General features: G+C 42.8%; 38 non-coding genes across 38 annotated transcripts; all 38 read right to left on the bottom strand.

Annotated features, from left to right (window-relative positions):
- Positions 1 to 281: 281 nt before the first annotated feature.
- Positions 282 to 354, bottom strand: AC3HAE_022482 (transfer RNA valine (anticodon AAC)). Its single transcript has one exon. It is a non-coding gene; the product is annotated as a tRNA-Val (tRNA).
- A 361-nt stretch (positions 355 to 715) lies between these two features.
- AC3HAE_022483 (transfer RNA valine (anticodon UAC)) lies at positions 716 to 788 on the bottom strand. The gene has a single exon. It is a non-coding gene; the product is annotated as a tRNA-Val (tRNA).
- Positions 789 to 1,499: 711 nt separating this feature from the next.
- On the bottom strand, positions 1,500 to 1,572 carry AC3HAE_022484 (transfer RNA valine (anticodon CAC)). Its single transcript has one exon. It is a non-coding gene; the product is annotated as a tRNA-Val (tRNA).
- Positions 1,573 to 2,112: 540 nt separating this feature from the next.
- AC3HAE_022210 (transfer RNA valine (anticodon AAC)) lies at positions 2,113 to 2,185 on the bottom strand. Its single transcript has one exon. It is a non-coding gene; the product is annotated as a tRNA-Val (tRNA).
- A 361-nt stretch (positions 2,186 to 2,546) lies between these two features.
- AC3HAE_022211 (transfer RNA valine (anticodon UAC)) lies at positions 2,547 to 2,619 on the bottom strand. The gene has a single exon. It is a non-coding gene; the product is annotated as a tRNA-Val (tRNA).
- A 585-nt stretch (positions 2,620 to 3,204) lies between these two features.
- Positions 3,205 to 3,277, bottom strand: AC3HAE_022213 (transfer RNA valine (anticodon CAC)). The gene has a single exon. It is a non-coding gene; the product is annotated as a tRNA-Val (tRNA).
- Positions 3,278 to 3,418: 141 nt separating this feature from the next.
- On the bottom strand, positions 3,419 to 3,491 carry AC3HAE_022214 (transfer RNA valine (anticodon CAC)). Its single transcript has one exon. It is a non-coding gene; the product is annotated as a tRNA-Val (tRNA).
- A 540-nt stretch (positions 3,492 to 4,031) lies between these two features.
- On the bottom strand, positions 4,032 to 4,104 carry AC3HAE_022215 (transfer RNA valine (anticodon AAC)). The gene has a single exon. It is a non-coding gene; the product is annotated as a tRNA-Val (tRNA).
- Positions 4,105 to 4,465: 361 nt separating this feature from the next.
- AC3HAE_022217 (transfer RNA valine (anticodon UAC)) lies at positions 4,466 to 4,538 on the bottom strand. The gene has a single exon. It is a non-coding gene; the product is annotated as a tRNA-Val (tRNA).
- A 586-nt stretch (positions 4,539 to 5,124) lies between these two features.
- On the bottom strand, positions 5,125 to 5,197 carry AC3HAE_022218 (transfer RNA valine (anticodon CAC)). The gene has a single exon. It is a non-coding gene; the product is annotated as a tRNA-Val (tRNA).
- A 141-nt stretch (positions 5,198 to 5,338) lies between these two features.
- On the bottom strand, positions 5,339 to 5,411 carry AC3HAE_022219 (transfer RNA valine (anticodon CAC)). Its single transcript has one exon. It is a non-coding gene; the product is annotated as a tRNA-Val (tRNA).
- A 539-nt stretch (positions 5,412 to 5,950) lies between these two features.
- On the bottom strand, positions 5,951 to 6,023 carry AC3HAE_022220 (transfer RNA valine (anticodon AAC)). The gene has a single exon. It is a non-coding gene; the product is annotated as a tRNA-Val (tRNA).
- Positions 6,024 to 6,384: 361 nt separating this feature from the next.
- Positions 6,385 to 6,457, bottom strand: AC3HAE_022221 (transfer RNA valine (anticodon UAC)). The gene has a single exon. It is a non-coding gene; the product is annotated as a tRNA-Val (tRNA).
- Positions 6,458 to 7,043: 586 nt separating this feature from the next.
- Positions 7,044 to 7,116, bottom strand: AC3HAE_022222 (transfer RNA valine (anticodon CAC)). Its single transcript has one exon. It is a non-coding gene; the product is annotated as a tRNA-Val (tRNA).
- A 141-nt stretch (positions 7,117 to 7,257) lies between these two features.
- On the bottom strand, positions 7,258 to 7,330 carry AC3HAE_022224 (transfer RNA valine (anticodon CAC)). The gene has a single exon. It is a non-coding gene; the product is annotated as a tRNA-Val (tRNA).
- A 540-nt stretch (positions 7,331 to 7,870) lies between these two features.
- Positions 7,871 to 7,943, bottom strand: AC3HAE_022225 (transfer RNA valine (anticodon AAC)). The gene has a single exon. It is a non-coding gene; the product is annotated as a tRNA-Val (tRNA).
- Positions 7,944 to 8,304: 361 nt separating this feature from the next.
- Positions 8,305 to 8,377, bottom strand: AC3HAE_022226 (transfer RNA valine (anticodon UAC)). The gene has a single exon. It is a non-coding gene; the product is annotated as a tRNA-Val (tRNA).
- A 586-nt stretch (positions 8,378 to 8,963) lies between these two features.
- On the bottom strand, positions 8,964 to 9,036 carry AC3HAE_022227 (transfer RNA valine (anticodon CAC)). Its single transcript has one exon. It is a non-coding gene; the product is annotated as a tRNA-Val (tRNA).
- Positions 9,037 to 9,177: 141 nt separating this feature from the next.
- On the bottom strand, positions 9,178 to 9,250 carry AC3HAE_022229 (transfer RNA valine (anticodon CAC)). The gene has a single exon. It is a non-coding gene; the product is annotated as a tRNA-Val (tRNA).
- A 540-nt stretch (positions 9,251 to 9,790) lies between these two features.
- On the bottom strand, positions 9,791 to 9,863 carry AC3HAE_022230 (transfer RNA valine (anticodon AAC)). Its single transcript has one exon. It is a non-coding gene; the product is annotated as a tRNA-Val (tRNA).
- A 361-nt stretch (positions 9,864 to 10,224) lies between these two features.
- Positions 10,225 to 10,297, bottom strand: AC3HAE_022231 (transfer RNA valine (anticodon UAC)). The gene has a single exon. It is a non-coding gene; the product is annotated as a tRNA-Val (tRNA).
- A 586-nt stretch (positions 10,298 to 10,883) lies between these two features.
- AC3HAE_022232 (transfer RNA valine (anticodon CAC)) lies at positions 10,884 to 10,956 on the bottom strand. Its single transcript has one exon. It is a non-coding gene; the product is annotated as a tRNA-Val (tRNA).
- A 141-nt stretch (positions 10,957 to 11,097) lies between these two features.
- Positions 11,098 to 11,170, bottom strand: AC3HAE_022233 (transfer RNA valine (anticodon CAC)). Its single transcript has one exon. It is a non-coding gene; the product is annotated as a tRNA-Val (tRNA).
- Positions 11,171 to 11,710: 540 nt separating this feature from the next.
- On the bottom strand, positions 11,711 to 11,783 carry AC3HAE_022235 (transfer RNA valine (anticodon AAC)). Its single transcript has one exon. It is a non-coding gene; the product is annotated as a tRNA-Val (tRNA).
- Positions 11,784 to 12,144: 361 nt separating this feature from the next.
- On the bottom strand, positions 12,145 to 12,217 carry AC3HAE_022236 (transfer RNA valine (anticodon UAC)). Its single transcript has one exon. It is a non-coding gene; the product is annotated as a tRNA-Val (tRNA).
- A 586-nt stretch (positions 12,218 to 12,803) lies between these two features.
- On the bottom strand, positions 12,804 to 12,876 carry AC3HAE_022237 (transfer RNA valine (anticodon CAC)). The gene has a single exon. It is a non-coding gene; the product is annotated as a tRNA-Val (tRNA).
- A 141-nt stretch (positions 12,877 to 13,017) lies between these two features.
- On the bottom strand, positions 13,018 to 13,090 carry AC3HAE_022238 (transfer RNA valine (anticodon CAC)). Its single transcript has one exon. It is a non-coding gene; the product is annotated as a tRNA-Val (tRNA).
- Positions 13,091 to 13,630: 540 nt separating this feature from the next.
- Positions 13,631 to 13,703, bottom strand: AC3HAE_022239 (transfer RNA valine (anticodon AAC)). Its single transcript has one exon. It is a non-coding gene; the product is annotated as a tRNA-Val (tRNA).
- A 361-nt stretch (positions 13,704 to 14,064) lies between these two features.
- Positions 14,065 to 14,137, bottom strand: AC3HAE_022241 (transfer RNA valine (anticodon UAC)). The gene has a single exon. It is a non-coding gene; the product is annotated as a tRNA-Val (tRNA).
- Positions 14,138 to 14,723: 586 nt separating this feature from the next.
- Positions 14,724 to 14,796, bottom strand: AC3HAE_022242 (transfer RNA valine (anticodon CAC)). The gene has a single exon. It is a non-coding gene; the product is annotated as a tRNA-Val (tRNA).
- Positions 14,797 to 14,937: 141 nt separating this feature from the next.
- Positions 14,938 to 15,010, bottom strand: AC3HAE_022243 (transfer RNA valine (anticodon CAC)). The gene has a single exon. It is a non-coding gene; the product is annotated as a tRNA-Val (tRNA).
- Positions 15,011 to 15,550: 540 nt separating this feature from the next.
- AC3HAE_022244 (transfer RNA valine (anticodon AAC)) lies at positions 15,551 to 15,623 on the bottom strand. Its single transcript has one exon. It is a non-coding gene; the product is annotated as a tRNA-Val (tRNA).
- Positions 15,624 to 15,984: 361 nt separating this feature from the next.
- On the bottom strand, positions 15,985 to 16,057 carry AC3HAE_022246 (transfer RNA valine (anticodon UAC)). Its single transcript has one exon. It is a non-coding gene; the product is annotated as a tRNA-Val (tRNA).
- Positions 16,058 to 16,643: 586 nt separating this feature from the next.
- Positions 16,644 to 16,716, bottom strand: AC3HAE_022247 (transfer RNA valine (anticodon CAC)). Its single transcript has one exon. It is a non-coding gene; the product is annotated as a tRNA-Val (tRNA).
- A 141-nt stretch (positions 16,717 to 16,857) lies between these two features.
- Positions 16,858 to 16,930, bottom strand: AC3HAE_022248 (transfer RNA valine (anticodon CAC)). Its single transcript has one exon. It is a non-coding gene; the product is annotated as a tRNA-Val (tRNA).
- Positions 16,931 to 17,470: 540 nt separating this feature from the next.
- Positions 17,471 to 17,543, bottom strand: AC3HAE_022249 (transfer RNA valine (anticodon AAC)). Its single transcript has one exon. It is a non-coding gene; the product is annotated as a tRNA-Val (tRNA).
- Positions 17,544 to 17,904: 361 nt separating this feature from the next.
- AC3HAE_022250 (transfer RNA valine (anticodon UAC)) lies at positions 17,905 to 17,977 on the bottom strand. The gene has a single exon. It is a non-coding gene; the product is annotated as a tRNA-Val (tRNA).
- Positions 17,978 to 18,563: 586 nt separating this feature from the next.
- On the bottom strand, positions 18,564 to 18,636 carry AC3HAE_022251 (transfer RNA valine (anticodon CAC)). Its single transcript has one exon. It is a non-coding gene; the product is annotated as a tRNA-Val (tRNA).
- Positions 18,637 to 18,721: the final 85 nt, after the last annotated feature.

Here is an 18,721-nt window from a genome sequence, read left to right on the forward strand (position 1 = left end):
TTCACGTGTAAGGCAAACATGATACATGTTCTAGAGTCAAGAAATTTCCGCCCGTTCTTAAACCCAGGACATTGTGCATGTAAGGCGAACGTGATAAACACCACACTGCAGCTTCCCGCACCTCATCAAAATTGTCGTCTTTGAGAACCATCTACAGGCACATTCTCTGACTGCTTGATCACCATTGCAGATTGTTTGATATTCCATTTCGAATGGCTGTAGATGTTAACTGGTGGCAGCTAGCTTTTGTTGTAAGGTTCAATAATGTATCAATGCCAAGATGTTTCCGCCCGGTTTTGAACCGGGGACCTTTCGCGTGTTAGGCGAACGTGATAACCACTACACTACGGAAACTACAATTTCATAATTTTGCAACTCATACAAAATGTGTTTTTTATGAATATCTGTCGGTAATTTGGCTGACTGCTTGAAATAAAATCTAGCTTGCTTTCTATTCAATCTAAAGGTGTGTGCATTTGTGTGACGGGTACCTTCAATCAATAAGAGTCTGTATTTGTTCACCTGTGACGGGTACCGTTTCTGTCAATGTGTACAATTCCAGATGCTTCCACACCGGGGACCTCTCGTTTGTGAGGCGAACGTGACAACCTCTACACCACAGAACCTTGACATGGAGCTTCATGCACACCAATGAAGGTGTCGGCATTCATGACGGTACTTATATAAACAACTCTCGTTGTCTACTTCACACAGAAGTTTCTACCCGGTTTCGAACCGGGGACCTTTCGCGTGTAAGGCGAACGTGATAACCACTACACTACAGAAACGTCATGTTTGCTCTTCCTCCTCATTGCATTTTTTTTTTAGTTTTATCTCAAACATGCAAAGCCTACTGAAAGCACAGGGTATTTAGCCAGCATATTTACAAACAGCTGGTGTTGCAAGGTTTTTTGGTTAACAAGTTAGCCTTATATAAGAAAGGTCTGGGTTCAAAGCCTGGCAGAAACATTTTTAACTATAGACATTTCAACGTTTGAGATTGTTTTTTTAAGGAATATGGCCTCCTCCTTGCTCCAAAAATATAGACGGTTCGGTGTTCCATCTCCCAATGACTGAAGTTTCCTCAAGACATGTGGCTCTCCTATTCATGTTCTAGAGTGTTTCAAAGTCAAGAAATTTCCGCCTGGCCTTAAATAGAGGACATTTTGCATGTAAGGTGAATGTGATAAACGCAACACTACAGCTTCCCGCACCTCATCAGAAATGTTGTCTTTGAGAATAACCTGCAGGCACATTCTCTGACTGCTTGATCACCAATGCAGACTGTTTGGCATCCCGTCTCTCTCGGAGACCTTCCGCGTGTGAGGCGAACGTGATAACCACTACACTACGGAAACTACAACTACATTTTCTTGCAACTCATCCAAAATGTGTTTTTTATGAATATCTGTCAGAATCTCTGTCTGCCTTCAATTCAATCTATATGTGCCTGCGATTGTGGGACGGGTGGCCTTTCTGTAAATGTAAACAATTCCAGTTGTTTCCGCCCGGTTTCGAACCGGGGACCTTTCGCGTGTGAGGCGAACGTGATAACCACTACACTACGGAAACTACATTCAGTACTTTCTGCACCCCAATGAAATTGCCGTCATTCATGAAGGTACTTAAATAAACATGTCTTTTTGTCTACTTCACCAACATGTTTGGAAACGGGGACCTTTCATTTGTGAGGCGAACGTGATAACTACTACACTACGGATACTACGCTGACTGCCTTCTGCACCCCAATGAAATTGTCATCATTCATGAAGGTACTTAAATCAACAAGTTTTGTTGTCTACTTCACACACATGTTTGGAACCGGGGACCTTTCACGTGTAAGGCGAACATGATACATGTTCTAGAGTCAAGAAATTTCCGCCCGTTCTTAAACCCAGGACATTGTGCATGTAAGGCGAACGTGATAAACACCACACTGCAGCTTCCCGCACCTCATCAAAATTGTCGTCTTTGAGAACCATCTACAGGCACATTCTCTGACTGCTTGATCACCATTGCAGATTGTTTGATATTCCATTTCGAATGGCTGTAGATGTTAACTGGTGGCAGCTAGCTTTTGTTGTAAGGTTCAATAATGTATCAATGCCAAGATGTTTCCGCCCGGTTTTGAACCGGGGACCTTTCGCGTGTTAGGCGAACGTGATAACCACTACACTACGGAAACTACAATTTCATGATTTTGCAACTCATACAAAATGTGTTTTTTATGAATATCTGTCTGTAATTTGGCTGACTGCTTGAAATAAAATCTAGCTTGCTTTCTATTCAATCTAAAGGTGTGTGCATTTGTGTGACGGGAACCTTCAATCAATAAGAGTCTGTATTTGTTCACCTGTGACGGGTACCGTTTCTGTCAATGTGTACAATTCCAGATGCTTCCACACCGGGGACCTCTCGTTTGTGAGGCGAACGTGACAACCTCTACACCACAGAACCTTGACATGGAGCTTCATGCACACCAATGAAGGTGTCGGCATTCATGACGGTACTTATATAAACAACTCTCGTTGTCTACTTCACACAGAAGTTTCTACCCGGTTTCGAACCGGGGACCTTTCGCGTGTAAGGCGAACATGATAACCACTACACTACAGAAACGTCATGTTTGCTCTTCCTCCTCATTGCATTTTTTTTTTTGTTTTATCTCAAACATGCAAAGCCTACTGAAAGCACAGGGTATTTAGCCAGCATATTTACAAACAGCTGGTGTTGCAAGGTTTTTTGGTTAACAAGTTAGCCTTAATAAGAAAGGTCTGGGTTCAAAGCCTGGCAGAAACATTTTTAACTATAGACATTTCAACGTTTGAGATTGTTTTTTTAAGGAATATGGCCTCCTCCTTGCTCCAAAAATATAGACGGTTCGGTGTTCCATCTCCCAATGACTGAAGTTTCCTCAAGACATGTGGCTCTCCTATTCATGTTCTAGAGTGTTTCAAAGTCAAGAAATTTCCGCCTGGCCTTAAATAGAGGACATTTTGCATGTAAGGTGAATGTGATAAACGCAACACTACAGCTTCCCGCACCTCATCAGAAATGTTGTCTTTGAGAATAACCTGCAGGCACATTCTCTGACTGCTTGATCACCAATGCAGACTGTTTGGCATCCCGTCTCGAATGGCTGTAGATGTTAACTGGTGGCAGCTAGCTTTCGCTGTATCGTTCACTAACGTATCAATTTCAAGCTGTTTCCGCCCGGTTTCGAACCGGGGACCTTCCGCGTGTGAGGCGAACATGATAACCACTACACTACGGTAACTACAACTACATTTTCTTGCAACTCATCCAAAATGTGTTTTTTATGAATATCTGTCAGAATCTCTGCCTGCCTTCAATTCAATCTAAATGTGCCTGCGATTGTGGGACGGGTGGCCTTTCTGTAAATGTAAACAATTCCAGTTGTTTCCGCCCGGTTTCGAACCGGGGACCTTTCACGTGTGAGGCGAACGTGATAACCACTACACTACGGAAACTACATTCAGTACTTTCTGCACCCCAATGAAATTGCCGTCATTCATGAAGGTACTTAAATAAACATGTCTTTTTGTCTACTTCACCAACATGTTTGGAAACGGGGACCTTTCATTTGTGAGGCGAACGTGATAACTACTACACTACGGATACTACGCTGACTGCTTTCTGCACCCCAATGAAATTGTCATCATTCATGAAGGTACTTAAATCAACAAGTTTTGTTGTCTACTTCACACACATGTTTGGAACCGGGGACCTTTCACGTGTAAGGCGAACATGATACATGTTCTAGAGTCAAGAAATTTCCGCCCGTTCTTAAACCCAGGACATTGTGCATGTAAGGCGAACGTGATAAACACCACACTGCAGCTTCCCGCACCTCATCAAAATTGTCGTCTTTGAGAACCATCTACAGGCACATTCTCTGACTGCTTGATCACCATTGCAGATTGTTTGATATTCCATTTCGAATGGCTGTAGATGTTAACTGGTGGCAGCTAGCTTTTGTTGTAAGGTTCAATAATGTATCAATGCCAAGATGTTTCCGCCCGGTTTTGAACCGGGGACCTTTCGCGTGTTAGGCGAACGTGATAACCACTACACTACGGAAACTACAATTTCATAATTTTGCAACTCATACAAAATGTGTTTTTTATGAATATCTGTCGGTAATTTGGCTGACTGCTTGAAATAAAATCTAGCTTGCTTTCTATTCAATCTAAAGGTGTGTGCATTTGTGTGACGGGTACCTTCAATCAATAAGAGTCTGTATTTGTTCACCTGTGACGGGTACCGTTTCTGTCAATGTGTACAATTCCAGATGCTTCCACACCGGGGACCTCTCGTTTGTGAGGCGAACGTGACAACCTCTACACCACAGAACCTTGACATGGAGCTTCATGCACACCAATGAAGGTGTCGGCATTCATGACGGTACTTATATAAACAACTCTCGTTGTCTACTTCACACAGAAGTTTCTACCCGGTTTCGAACCGGGGACCTTTCGCGTGTAAGGCGAACGTGATAACCACTACACTACAGAAACGTCATGTTTGCTCTTCCTCCTCATTGCATTTTTTTTTTAGTTTTATCTCAAACATGCAAAGCCTACTGAAAGCACAGGGTATTTAGCCAGCATATTTACAAACAGCTGGTGTTGCAAGGTTTTTTGGTTAACAAGTTAGCCTTATATAAGAAAGGTCTGGGTTCAAAGCCTGGCAGAAACATTTTTAACTATAGACATTTCAACGTTTGAGATTGTTTTTTTAAGGAATATGGCCTCCTCCTTGCTCCAAAAATATAGACGGTTCGGTGTTCCATCTCCCAATGACTGAAGTTTCCTCAAGACATGTGGCTCTCCTATTCATGTTCTAGAGTGTTTCAAAGTCAAGAAATTTCCGCCTGGCCTTAAATAGAGGACATTTTGCATGTAAGGTGAATGTGATAAACGCAACACTACAGCTTCCCGCACCTCATCAGAAATGTTGTCTTTGAGAATAACCTGCATGCACATTCTCTGACTGCTTGATCACCAATGCAGACTGTTTGGCATCCCGTCTCGAATGGCTGTAGATGTTAACTGGTGGCAGCTAGCTTTCGCTGTATCGTTCACTAACGTATCAATTTCAAGCTGTTTCCGCCCGGTTTCGAACCGGGGACCTTGCGCGTGTGAGGCGAACGTGATAACCACTACACTACGGAAACTACAACTACATTTTCTTGCAACTCATCCAAAATGTGTTTTTTATGAATATCTGTCAGAATCTCTGTCTGCCTTCAATTCAATCTAAATGTGCCTGCGATTGTGGGACGGGTGGCCTTTCTGTAAATGTAAACAATTCCAGTTGTTTCCGCCCGGTTTCGAACCGGGGTCCTTTCTCGTGTGAGGCGAACGTGATAACCACTACACTACGGAAACTACATTCAGTACTTTCTGCACCCCAATGAAATTGCCGTCATTCATGAAGGTACTTAAATAAACATGTCTTTTTGTCTACTTCACCAACATGTTTGGAAACGGGGACCTTTCATTTGTGAGGCGAACGTGATAACTACTACACTACGGATTCTACACTGACTGCCTTCTGCACCCCAATGAAATTGTCATCATTCATGAAGGTACTTAAATCAACAAGTTTTGTTGTCTACTTCACACACATGTTTGGAACCGGGGACCTTTCACGTGTAAGGCGAACATGATACATGTTCTAGAGTCAAGAAATTCCGCCCGTTCTTAAACCCAGGACATTGTGCATGTAAGGCGAACGTGATAAACACCACACTGCAGCTTCCCGCACCTCATCAAAATTGTCGTCTTTGAGAACCATCTACAGGTACATTCTCTGACTGCTTGATCACCATTGCAGATTGTTTGATATTCCATTTCGAATGGCTGTAGATGTTAACTGGTGGCAGCTAGCTTTTGTTGTAAGGTTCAATAATGTATCAATGCCAAGATGTTTCCGCCCGGTTTTGAACCGGGGACCTTTCGCGTGTTAGGCGAACGTGATAACCACTACACTACGGAAACTACAATTTCATAATTTTGCAACTCATACAAAATGTGTTTTTTATGAATATCTGTCGGTAATTTGCCTGACTGCTTGAAATAAAATCTAGCTTGCTTTCTATTCAATCTAAAGGTGTGTGCATTTGTGTGACGGGTACCTTCAATCAATAAGAGTCTGTATTTGTTCACCTGTGACGGGTACCGTTTCTGTAAATGTGTACAATTCCAGATGCTTCCACACCGGGGACCTCTCGTTTGTGAGGCGAACGTGACAACCTCTACACCACAGAACCTTGACATGGAGCTTCATGCACACCAATGAAGGTGTCGGCATTCATGACGGTACTTATATAAACAACTCTCGTTGTCTACTTCACACAGAAGTTTCTACCCGGTTTCGAACCGGGGACCTTTCGCGTGTAAGGCGAACGTGATAACCACTACACTACAGAAACGTCATGTTTGCTCTTCCTCCTCATTGCATTTTTTTTTTAGTTTTATCTCAAACATGCAAAGCCTACTGAAAGCACAGGGTATTTAGCCAGCATATTTACAAACAGCTGGTGTTGCAAGGTTTTTTGGTTAACAAGTTAGCCTTATATAAGAAAGGTCTGGGTTCAAAGCCTGGCAGAAACATTTTTAACTATAGACATTTCAACGTTTGAGATTGTTTTTTTAAGGAATATGGCCTCCTCCTTGCTCCAAAAATATAGACGGTTCGGTGTTCCATCTCCCAATGACTGAAGTTTCCTCAAGACATGTGGCTCTCCTATTCATGTTCTAGAGTGTTTCAAAGTCAAGAAATTTCCGCCTGGCCTTAAATAGAGGACATTTTGCATGTAAGGTGAATGTGATAAACGCAACACTACAGCTTCCCGCACCTCATCAGAAATGTTGTCTTTGAGAATAACCTGCAGGCACATTCTCTGACTGCTTGATCACCAATGCAGACTGTTTGGCATCCCGTCTCGAATGGCTGTAGATGTTAACTGGTGGCAGCTAGCTTTCGCTGTATCGTTCACTAACGTATCAATTTCAAGCTGTTTCCGCCCGGTTTCGAACCGGGGACCTTCCGCGTGTGAGGCGAACGTGATAACCACTACACTACGGAAACTACAACTACATTTTCTTGCAACTCATCCAAAATGTGTTTTTTATGAATATCTGTCAGAATCTCTGTCTGCCTTCAATTCAATCTAAATGTGCCTGCGATTGTGGGACGGGTGGCCTTTCTGTAAATGTAAACAATTCCAGTTGTTTCCGCCCGGTTTCGAACCGGGGACCTTTCGCGTGTGAGGCGAACGTGATAACCACTACACTACGGAAACTACATTCAGTACTTTCTGCACCCCAATGAAATTGCCGTCATTCATGAAGGTACTTAAATAAACATGTCTTTTTGTCTACTTCACCAACATGTTTGGAAACGGGGACCTTTCATTTGTGAGGCGAACGTGATAACTACTACACTACGGATACTACACTGACTGCCTTCTGCACCCCAATGAAATTGTCATCATTCATGAAGGTACTTAAATCAACAAGTTTTGTTGTCTACTTCACACACATGTTTGGAACCGGGGACCTTTCACGTGTAAGGCGAACATGATACATGTTCTAGAGTCAAGAAATTTCCGCCCGTTCTTAAACCCAGGACATTGTGCATGTAAGGCGAACGTGATAAACACCACACTGCAGCTTCCCGCACCTCATCAAAATTGTCGTCTTTGAGAACCATCTACAGGCACATTCTCTGACTGCTTGATCACCATTGCAGATTGTTTGATATTCCATTTCGAATGGCTGTAGATGTTAACTGGTGGCAGCTAGCTTTTGTTGTAAGGTTCAATAATGTATCAATGCCAAGATGTTTCCGCCCGGTTTTGAACCGGGGACCTTTCGCGTGTTAGGCGAACGTGATAACCACTACACTACGGAAACTACAATTTCATAATTTTGCAACTCATACAAAATGTGTTTTTTATGAATATCTGTCGGTAATTTGGCTGACTGCTTGAAATAAAATCTAGCTTGCTTTCTATTCAATCTAAAGGTGTGTGCATTTGTGTGACGGGTACCTTCAATCAATAAGAGTCTGTATTTGTTCACCTGTGACGGGTACCGTTTCTGTCAATGTGTACAATTCCAGATGCTTCCACACCGGGGACCTCTCGTTTGTGAGGCGAACGTGACAACCTCTACACCACAGAACCTTGACATGGAGCTTCATGCACACCAATGAAGGTGTCGGCATTCATGACGGTACTTATATAAACAACTCTCGTTGTCTACTTCACACAGAAGTTTCTACCCGGTTTCGAACCGGGGACCTTTCGCGTGTAAGGCGAACGTGATAACCACTACACTATAGAAACGTCATGTTTGCTCTTCCTCCTCATTGCATTTTTTTTTTAGTTTTATCTCAAACATGCAAAGCCTACTGAAAGCACAGGGTATTTAGCCAGCATATTTACAAACAGCTGGTGTTGCAAGGTTTTTTGGTTAACAAGTTAGCCTTATATAAGAAAGGTCTGGGTTCAAAGCCTGGCAGAAACATTTTTAACTATAGACATTTCAACGTTTGAGATTGTTTTTTTAAGGAATATGGCCTCCTCCTTGCTCCAAAAATATAGACGGTTCGGTGTTCCATCTCCCAATGACTGAAGTTTCCTCAAGACATGTGGCTCTCCTATTCATGTTCTAGAGTGTTTCAAAGTCAAGAAATTTCCGCCTGGCCTTAAATAGAGGACATTTTGCATGTAAGGTGAATGTGATAAACGCAACACTACAGCTTCCCGCACCTCATCAGAAATGTTGTCTTTGAGAATAACCTGCAGGCACATTCTCTGACTGCTTGATCACCAATGCAGACTGTTTGGCATCCCGTCTCGAATGGCTGTAGATGTTAACTGGTGGCAGCTAGCTTTCGCTGTATCGTTCACTAACGTATCAATTTCAAGCTGTTTCCGCCCGGTTTCGAACCGGGGACCTTCCGCGTGTGAGGCGAACGTGATAACCACTACACTACGGAAACTACAACTACATTTTCTTGCAACTCATCCAAAATGTGTTTTTTATGAATATCTGTCAGAATCTCTGTCTGCCTTCAATTCAATCTAAATGTGCCTGCGATTGTGGGACGGGTGGCCTTTCTGTAAATGTAAACAATGCCAGTTGTTTCCGCCCGGTTTCGAACCGGGGACCTTTCGCGTGTGAGGCGAACGTGATAACCACTACACTACGGAAACTACATTCAGTACTTTCTGCACCCCAATGAAATTGCCGTCATTCATGAAGGTACTTAAATAAACATGTCTTTTTGTCTACTTCACCAACATGTTTGGAAACGGGGACCTTTCATTTGTGAGGCGAACGTGATAACTACTACACTACGGATACTACGCTGACTGCTTTCTGCACCCCAATGAAATTGTCATCATTCATGAAGGTACTTAAATCAACAAGTTTTGTTGTCTACTTCACACACATGTTTGGAACCGGGGACCTTTCACGTGTAAGGCGAACATGATACATGTTCTAGAGTCAAGAAATTTCCGCCTGTTCTTAAACCCAGGACATTGTGCATGTAAGGCGAACGTGATAAACACCACACTGCAGCTTCCCGCACCTCATCAAAATTGTCGTCTTTGAGAACCATCTACAGGCACATTCTCTGACTGCTTGATCACCATTGCAGATTGTTTGATATTCCATTTCGAATGGCTGTAGATGTTAACTGGTGGCAGCTAGCTTTTGTTGTAAGGTTCAATAATGTATCAATGCCAAGATGTTTCCGCCCGGTATTGAACCGGGGACCTTTCGCGTGTTAGGCGAACGTGATAACCACTACACTACAGAAACTACAATTTCATGATTTTGCAACTCATACAAAATGTGTTTTTTATGAATATCTGTCTGTAATTTGGCTGACTGCTTGAAATAAAATCTAGCTTGCTTTCTATTCAATCTAAAGGTGTGTGCATTTGTGTGACGGGAACCTTCAATCAATAAGAGTCTGTATTTGTTCACCTGTGACGGGTACCGTTTCTGTCAATGTGTACAATTCCAGATGCTTCCACACCGGGGACCTCTCGTTTGTGAGGCGAACGTGACAACCTCTACACCACAGAACCTTGACATGGAGCTTCATGCACACCAATGAAGGTGTCGGCATTCATGACGGTACTTATATAAACAACTCTCGTTGTCTACTTCACACAGAAGTTTCTACCCGGTTTCGAACCGGGGACCTTTCGCGTGTAAGGCGAACGTGATAACCACTACACTACAGAAACGTCATGTTTGCTCTTCCTCCTCATTGCATTTTTTTTTTAGTTTTATCTCAAACATGCAAAGCCTACTGAAAGCACAGGGTATTTAGCCAGCATATTTACAAACAGCTGGTGTTGCAAGGTTTTTTGGTTAACAAGTTAGCCTTATATAAGAAAGGTCTGGGTTCAAAGCCTGGCAGAAACATTTTTAACTATAGACATTTCAACGTTTGAGATTGTTTTTTTAAGGAATATGGCCTCCTCCTTGCTCCAAAAATATAGACGGTTCGGTGTTCCATCTCCCAATGACTGAAGTTTCCTCAAGACATGTGGCTCTCCTATTCATGTTCTAGAGTGTTTCAAAGTCAAGAAATTTCCGCCTGGCCTTAAATAGAGGACATTTTGCATGTAAGGTGAATGTGATAAACGCAACACTACAGCTTCCCGCACCTCATCAGAAATGTTGTCTTTGAGAATAACCTGCAGGCACATTCTCTGACTGCTTGATCACCAATGCAGACTGTTTGGCATCCCGTCTCGAATGGCTGTAGATGTTAACTGGTGGCAGCTAGCTTTCGCTGTATCGTTCACTAACGTATCAATTTCAAGCTGTTTCCGCCCGGTTTCGAACCGGGGACCTTCCGCGTGTGAGGCGAACGTGATAACCACTACACTACGTAAACTACAACTACATTTTCTTGCAACTCATCCAAAATGTGTTTTTTATGAATATCTGTCAGAATCTCTGTCTGCCTTCAATTCAATCTAAATGTGCCTGCGATTGTGGGACGGGTGGCCTTTCTGTAAATGTAAACAATTCCAGTTGTTTCCGCCCGGTTTCGAACCGGGGACCTTTCGCGTGTGAGGCGAACGTGATAACCACTACACTACGGAAACTACATTCAGTACTTTCTGCACCCCAATGAAATTGCCGTCATTCATGAAGGTACTTAAATAAACATGTCTTTTTGTCTACTTCACCAACATGTTTGGAAACGGGGACCTTTCATTTGTGAGGCGAACGTGATAACTACTACACTACGGATACTACACTGACTGCCTTCTGCACCCCAATGAAATTGTCATCATTCATGAAGGTACTTAAATCAACAAGTTTTGTTGTCTACTTCACACACATGTTTGGAACCGGGGACCTTTCACGTGTAAGGCGAACATGATACATGTTCTAGAGTCAAGAAATTTCCGCCCGTTCTTAAACCCAGGACATTGTGCATGTAAGGCGAACGTGATAAACACCACACTGCAGCTTCCCGCACCTCATCAAAATTGTCGTCTTTGAGAACCATCTACAGGCACATTCTCTGACTGCTTGATCACCATTGCAGATTGTTTGATATTCCATTTCGAATGGCTGTAGATGTTAACTGGTGGCAGCTAGCTTTTGTTGTAAGGTTCAATAATGTATCAATGCCAAGATGTTTCCGCCCGGTTTTGAACCGGGGACCTTTCGCGTGTTAGGCGAACGTGATAACCACTACACTACGGAAACTACAATTTCATAATTTTGCAACTCATACAAAATGTGTTTTTTATGAATATCTGTCGGTAATTTGGCTGACTGCTTGAAATAAAATCTAGCTTGCTTTCTATTCAATCTAAAGGTGTGTGCATTTGTGTGACGGGTACCTTCAATCAATAAGAGTCTGTATTTGTTCACCTGTGACGGGTACCGTTTCTGTCAATGTGTACAATTCCAGATGCTTCCACACCGGGGACCTCTCGTTTGTGAGGCGAACGTGACAACCTCTACACCACAGAACCTTGACATGGAGCTTCATGCACACCAATGAAGGTGTCGGCATTCATGACGGTACTTATATAAACAACTCTCGTTGTCTACTTCACACAGAAGTTTCTACCCGGTTTCGAACCGGGGACCTTTCGCGTGTAAGGCGAACGTGATAACCACTACACTATAGAAACGTCATGTTTGCTCTTCCTCCTCATTGCATTTTTTTTTTAGTTTTATCTCAAACATGCAAAGCCTACTGAAAGCACAGGGTATTTAGCCAGCATATTTACAAACAGCTGGTGTTGCAAGGTTTTTTGGTTAACAAGTTAGCCTTATATAAGAAAGGTCTGGGTTCAAAGCCTGGCAGAAACATTTTTAACTATAGACATTTCAACGTTTGAGATTGTTTTTTTAAGGAATATGGCCTCCTCCTTGCTCCAAAAATATAGACGGTTCGGTGTTCCATCTCCCAATGACTGAAGTTTCCTCAAGACATGTGGCTCTCCTATTCATGTTCTAGAGTGTTTCAAAGTCAAGAAATTTCCGCCTGGCCTTAAATAGAGGACATTTTGCATGTAAGGTGAATGTGATAAACGCAACACTACAGCTTCCCGCACCTCATCAGAAATGTTGTCTTTGAGAATAACCTGCAGGCACATTCTCTGACTGCTTGATCACCAATGCAGACTGTTTGGCATCCCGTCTCGAATGGCTGTAGATGTTAACTGGTGGCAGCTAGCTTTCGCTGTATCGTTCACTAACGTATCAATTTCAAGCTGTTTCCGCCCGGTTTCGAACCGGGGACCTTCCGCGTGTGAGGCGAACGTGATAACCACTACACTACGGAAACTACAACTACATTTTCTTGCAACTCATCCAAAATGTGTTTTTTATGAATATCTGTCAGAATCTCTGTCTGCCTTCAATTCAATCTAAATGTGCCTGCGATTGTGGGACGGGTGGCCTTTCTGTAAATGTAAACAATGCCAGTTGTTTCCGCCCTGTTTCGAACCGGGGACCTTTCGCGTGTGAGGCGAACGTGATAACCACTACACTACGGAAACTACATTCAGTACTTTCTGCACCCCAATGAAATTGCCGTCATTCATGAAGGTACTTAAATAAACATGTCTTTTTGTCTACTTCACCAACATGTTTGGAAACGGGGACCTTTCATTTGTGAGGCGAACGTGATAACTACTACACTACGGATACTACGCTGACTGCTTTCTGCACCCCAATGAAATTGTCATCATTCATGAAGGTACTTAAATCAACAAGTTTTGTTGTCTACTTCACACACATGTTTGGAACCGGGGACCTTTCACGTGTAAGGCGAACATGATACATGTTCTAGAGTCAAGAAATTTCCGCCTGTTCTTAAACCCAGGACATTGTGCATGTAAGGCGAACGTGATAAACACCACACTGCAGCTTCCCGCACCTCATCAAAATTGTCGTCTTTGAGAACCATCTACAGGCACATTCTCTGACTGCTTGATCACCATTGCAGATTGTTTGATATTCCATTTCGAATGGCTGTAGATGTTAACTGGTGGCAGCTAGCTTTTGTTGTAAGGTTCAATAATGTATCAATGCCAAGATGTTTCCGCCCGGTATTGAACCGGGGACCTTTCGCGTGTTAGGCGAACGTGATAACCACTACACTACAGAAACTACAATTTCATGATTTTGCAACTCATACAAAATGTGTTTTTTATGAATATCTGTCTGTAATTTGGCTGACTGCTTGAAATAAAATCTAGCTTGCTTTCTATTCAATCTAAAGGTGTGTGCATTTGTGTGACGGGAACCTTCAATCAATAAGAGTCTGTATTTGTTCACCTGTGACGGGTACCGTTTCTGTCAATGTGTACAATTCCAGATGCTTCCACACCGGGGACCTCTCGTTTGTGAGGCGAACGTGACAACCTCTACACCACAGAACCTTGACATGGAGCTTCATGCACACCAATGAAGGTGTCGGCATTCATGACGGTACTTATATAAACAACTCTCGTTGTCTACTTCACACAGAAGTTTCTACCCGGTTTCGAACCGGGGACCTTTCGCGTGTAAGGCGAACGTGATAACCACTACACTACAGAAACGTCATGTTTGCTCTTCCTCCTCATTGCATTTTTTTTTTAGTTTTATCTCAAACATGCAAAGCCTACTGAAAGCACAGGGTATTTAGCCAGCATATTTACAAACAGCTGGTGTTGCAAGGTTTTTTGGTTAACAAGTTAGCCTTATATAAGAAAGGTCTGGGTTCAAAGCCTGGCAGAAACATTTTTAACTATAGACATTTCAACGTTTGAGATTGTTTTTTTAAGGAATATGGCCTCCTCCTTGCTCCAAAAATATAGACGGTTCGGTGTTCCATCTCCCAATGACTGAAGTTTCCTCAAGACATGTGGCTCTCCTATTCATGTTCTAGAGTGTTTCAAAGTCAAGAAATTTCCGCCTGGCCTTAAATAGAGGACATTTTGCATGTAAGGTGAATGTGATAAACGCAACACTACAGCTTCCCGCACCTCATCAGAAATGTTGTCTTTGAGAATAACCTGCAGGCACATTCTCTGACTGCTTGATCACCAATGCAGACTGTTTGGCATCCCGTCTCGAATGGCTGTAGATGTTAACTGGTGGCAGCTAGCTTTCGCTGTATCGTTCACTAACGTATCAATTTCAAGCTGTTTCCGCCCGGTTTCGAACCGGGGACCTTCCGCGTGTGAGGCGAACGTGATAACCACTACACTACGGAAACTACAACTACATTTTCTTGCAACTCATCCAAAATGTGTTTTTTATGAATATCTGTCAGAATCTCTGTCTGCCTTCAATTCAATCTAAATGTGCCTGCGATTGTGGGACGGGTGGCCTTTCTGTAAATGTAAACAATTCCAGTTGTTTCCGCCCGGTTTCGAACCGGGGACCTTTCGCGTGTGAGGCGAACGTGATAACCACTACACTACTGAAACTACATTCAGTACTTTCTGCACCCCAATGAAATTGCCGTCATTCATGAAGGTACTTAAATAAACATGTCTTTTTGTCTACTTCACCAACATGTTTGGAAACGGGGACCTTTCATTTGTGAGGCGAACGTGATAACTACTACACTACGGATACTACACTGACTGCCTTCTGCACCCCAATGAAATTGTCATCATTCATGAAGGTACTTAAATCAACAAGTTTTGTTGTCTACTTCACACACATGTTTGGAACCGGGGACCTTTCACGTGTAAGGCGAACATGATACATGTTCTAGAGTCAAGAAATTTCCGCCCGTTCTTAAACCCAGGACATTGTGCATGTAAGGCGAACGTGATAAACACCACACTGCAGCTTCCCGCACCTCATCAAAATTGTCGTCTTTGAGAACCATCTACAGGCACATTCTCTGACTGCTTGATCACCATTGCAGATTGTTTGATATTCCATTTCGAATGGCTGTAGATGTTAACTGGTGGCAGCTAGCTTTTGTTGTAAGGTTCAATAATGTATCAATGCCAAGATGTTTCCGCCCGGTTTTGAACCGGGGACCTTTCGCGTGTTAGGCGAACGTGATAACCACTACACTACGGAAACTACAATTTCATAATTTTGCAACTCATACAAAATGTGTTTTTTATGAATATCTGTCGGTAATTTGGCTGACTGCTTGAAATAAAATCTAGCTTGCTTTCTATTCAATCTAAAGGTGTGTGCATTTGTGTGACGGGTACCTTCAATCAATAAGAGTCTGTATTTGTTCACCTGTGACGGGTACCGTTTCTGTCAATGTGTACAATTCCAGATGCTTCCACACCGGGGACCTCTCGTTTGTGAGGCGAACGTGACAACCTCTACACCACAGAACCTTGACATGGAGCTTCATGCACACCAATGAAGGTGTCGGCATTCATGACGGTACTTATATAAACAACTCTCGTTGTCTACTTCACACAGAAGTTTCTACCCGGTTTCGAACCGGGGACCTTTCGCGTGTAAGGCGAACGTGATAACCACTACACTATAGAAACGTCATGTTTGCTCTTCCTCCTCATTGCATTTTTTTTTTAGTTTTATCTCAAACATGCAAAGCCTACTGAAAGCACAGGGTATTTAGCCAGCATATTTACAAACAGCTGGTGTTGCAAGGTTTTTTGGTTAACAAGTTAGCCTTATATAAGAAAGGTCTGGGTTCAAAGCCTGGCAGAAACATTTTTAACTATAGACATTTCAACGTTTGAGATTGTTTTTTTAAGGAATATGGCCTCCTCCTTGCTCCAAAAATATAGACGGTTCGGTGTTCCATCTCCCAATGACTGAAGTTTCCTCAAGACATGTGGCTCTCCTATTCATGTTCTAGAGTGTTTCAAAGTCAAGAAATTTCCGCCTGGCCTTAAATAGAGGACATTTTGCATGTAAGGTGAATGTGATAAACGCAACACTACAGCTTCCCGCACCTCATCAGAAATGTTGTCTTTGAGAATAACCTGCAGGCACATTCTCTGACTGCTTGATCACCAATGCAGACTGTTTGGCATCCCGTCTCGAATGGCTGTAGATGTTAACTGGTGGCAGCTAGCTTTCGCTGTATCGTTCACTAACGTATCAATTTCAAGCTGTTTCCGCCCGGTTTCGAACCGGGGACCTTCCGCGTGTGAGGCGAACGTGATAACCACTACACTACGGAAACTACAACTACATTTTCTTGCAACTCATCCAAAATGTGTTTTTTATGAATATCTGTCAGAATCTCTGTCTGCCTTCAATTCAATCTAAATGTGCCTGCGATTGTGGGACGGGTGGCCTTTCTGTAAATGTAAACAATTCCAGTTGTTTCCGCCCGGTTTCGAACCGGGGACCTTTCGCGTGTGAGGCGAACGTGATAACCACTACACTACGGAAACTACATTCAGTACTTTCTGCACCCCAATGAAATTGCCGTCATTCATGAAGGTACTTAAATAAACATGTCTTTTTGTCTACTTCACCAACATGTTTGGAAACGGGGACCTTTCATTTGTGAGGCGAACGTGATAACTACTACACTACGGATACTACGCTGACTGCCTTCTGCACCCCAATGAAATTGTCATCATTCATGAAGGTACTTAAATCAACAAGTTTTGTTGTCTACTTCACACACATGTTTGGAACCGGGGACCTTTCACGTGTAAGGCGAACATGATACATGTTCTAGAGTCAAGAAATTTCCGCCCGTTCTTAAACCCAGGACATTGTGCATGTAAGGCGAACGTGATAAACACCACACTGCAGCTTCCCGCACCTCATCAAAATTGTCGTCTTTGAGAACCATCTACAGGCACATTCTCTGACTGCTTGATCACCATTGCAGATTGTTTGATATTCCATTTCGAATGGCTGTAGATGTTAACTGGTGGCAGCTAGCTTTTGTTGTAAGGTTCAATAATGTATCAATGCCAAGATGTTTCCGCCCGGTTTTGAACCGGGGACCTTTCGCGTGTTAGGCGAACGTGATAACCACTACACTACGGAAACTACAATTTCATAATTTTGCAACTCATACAAAATGTGTTTTTTATGAATATCTGTCGGTAATTTGGCTGACTGCTTGAAATAAAATCTAGCTTGCTTTCTATTCAATCTAAAGGTGTGTGCATTTGTGTGACGGGTACCTTCAATCAATAAGAGTCTGTATTTGTTCACCTGTGACGGGTACCGTTTCTGTCAATGTGTACAATTCCAGATGCTTCCACACCGGGGACCTCTCGTTTGTGAGGCGAACGTGACAACCTCTACACCACAGAACCTTGACATGGAGCTTCATGCACACCAATGAAGGTGTCGGCATTCATGACGGTACTTATATAAACAACTCTCGTTGTCTACTTCACACAGAAGTTTCTACCCGGTTTCGAACCGGGGACCTTTCGCGTGTAAGGCGAACGTGATAACCACTACACTATAGAAACGTCATGTTTGCTCTTCCTCCTCATTGCATTTTTTTTTTAGTTTTATCTCAAACATGCAAAGCCTACTGAAAGCACAGGGTATTTAGCCAGCATATTTACAAACAGCTGGTGTTGCAAGGTTTTTTGGTTAACAAGTTAGCCTTATATAAGAAAGGTCTGGGTTCAAAGCCTGGCAGAAACATTTTTAACTATAGACATTTCAACGTTTGAGATTGTTTTTTTAAGGAATATGGCCTCCTCCTTGCTCCAAAAATATAGACGGTTCGGTGTTCCATCTCCCAATGACTGAAGTTTCCTCAAGACATGTGGCTCTCCTATTCATGTTCTAGAGTGTTTCAAAGTCAAGAAATTTCCGCCTGGCCTTAAATAGAGGACATTTTGCATGTAAGGTGAATGTGATAAACGCAACACTACAGCTTCCCGCACCTCATCAGAAATGTTGTCTTTGAGAATAACCTGCAGGCACATTCTCTGACTGCTTGATCACCAATGCAGACTGTTTGGCATCCCGTCTCGAATGGCTGTAGATGTTAACTGGTGGCAGCTAGCTTTCGCTGTATCGTTCACTAACGTATCAATTTCAAGCTGTTTCCGCCCGGTTTCGAACCGGGGACCTTCCGCGTGTGAGGCGAACGTGATAACCACTACACTACGGAAACTACAACTACATTTTCTTGCAACTCATCCAAAATGTGTTTTTTATGAATATCTGTCAGAATCTCTGTCTGCCTTCAATTCAATCTA

Source organism: Micromesistius poutassou, assembly GCF_964030765.1.
Source record: "Micromesistius poutassou genome assembly, chromosome: 8".
Taxonomy (NCBI): Eukaryota; Metazoa; Chordata; class Actinopteri; order Gadiformes; family Gadidae; genus Micromesistius; species Micromesistius poutassou.